Genomic DNA, 1,401 nt, shown 5'->3' with positions numbered 1-1,401 from the left:
GTGGGGGGGGGGCATTAACATTTTGAGTTCTTATGCACAGTAGAATTGTAATTGTAAATGGGCTGATTTATCAATGTCAAGCTCATAACTGTGCCTGAACTGCAACAAGGAACTGCTACTTTTTCTTTCTTAATCCTTACTATCGTCATTTTCCTCTACTTCTTTTGTATGTTTGTCACACTCTTGTGACCCGCTGTTTCCAGTTTGCCTTGATAGTCAAAGCAGACTTTGTGCTGTTGAGGCTAAAGAGGTGAGCAGAGTAAGTCTGGTTCCCTGTAAGGACTTCTCTGTTGACATCCACCCCTTGGCGCTCGTATGACCTTATGCAGTTGCGAGCGCCGTAAAACCTCTACTAAAAGAAAGGAGGTTCTATACAGAGAATGACTGGAGTAGTTTCTGGTGATAATTGCAGTACTTCTGTTTTGGAGGATCAACTTTTTCTAAAGTTCTTGAAAATGCATTGCTTTCTAATCGCATTCCAGGCACTATGGGGTTTCATGAACTATTGTCATTAGCAAAATCTTAATCTTTCAAATGTGTGTCATTTGTCCATCTAATGCCTGTCTCAATATCTTTGGTCTGTCTCATTACAAAGCCAATCACAATTCCAGAAAGTAAAGGTGATAGCACACAGCCTTGTCTAACTCCAGAATCTATTACCAAATGCAAGTAACCCAATAAAAGCAACTCAATTCCTCGTTCCGTGAGGTGTCATCTCTGCCGATTCAGAGCTGCTGTTGCACATTCTGCCATAATAGTCCAGGCCAGTCCATGTTCTTACGTTGTCCATCCTAGTTACTCTTTATCTACCCCTGACTCTCCTGCCCCTCATCCTTCCTTCAAGTACCTCTTTCACAATGGTCTCGTGTCGTTTTAAGTGACCATAGTATTGTATTGTCCTATATTTTATTTCACTCAGCAGGGTTTGTCTTGTGTACGTGAAAAATCTGATACATCTCTATACAAGCAACTCAAAACAAGCATCTAAATTCCCACAACTGAATAGAAGCGACTACATAAAAATAACTTTATACAAGCAACAAAATTAAGCAACTGGATGAACGCAGCTAAATAACATGAATTTCATTACATAAAGGTGACAAAATAATAACATACAAACAAAAGCAACTAATCTCTAGTTATTGAATAAAGGTGACTAAGTAAAAGCAGCTGGATAAAGGGGACTTTATACAAACAGGCGCACGAGGGTGGGACACATCCTAATAATTGGATTTAAGAAAAATATAAATTAATGTTCAAGTTGCTGCTTTTACCACTTTTTACTGAATACTTTCTTGTTAGGATTTACTTCTGCTGTTTGACGCAGTGGACCAAGTGTCGGCAATAGGGTCTCTCTCTCTCTCTCTCTCTCTCTCTCTCTCTCTCTCTCTCTCTCTCTCT

This window comes from Aplysia californica, unplaced genomic scaffold (genome assembly GCF_000002075.1).
Source record: "Aplysia californica isolate F4 #8 unplaced genomic scaffold, AplCal3.0 scaffold00048, whole genome shotgun sequence".
Classification (NCBI taxonomy): Eukaryota; Metazoa; Mollusca; class Gastropoda; order Aplysiida; family Aplysiidae; genus Aplysia; species Aplysia californica.
The sequence above is the reverse complement of the archived record's forward strand: the minus strand, read 5'-3'. Positions refer to the sequence as shown.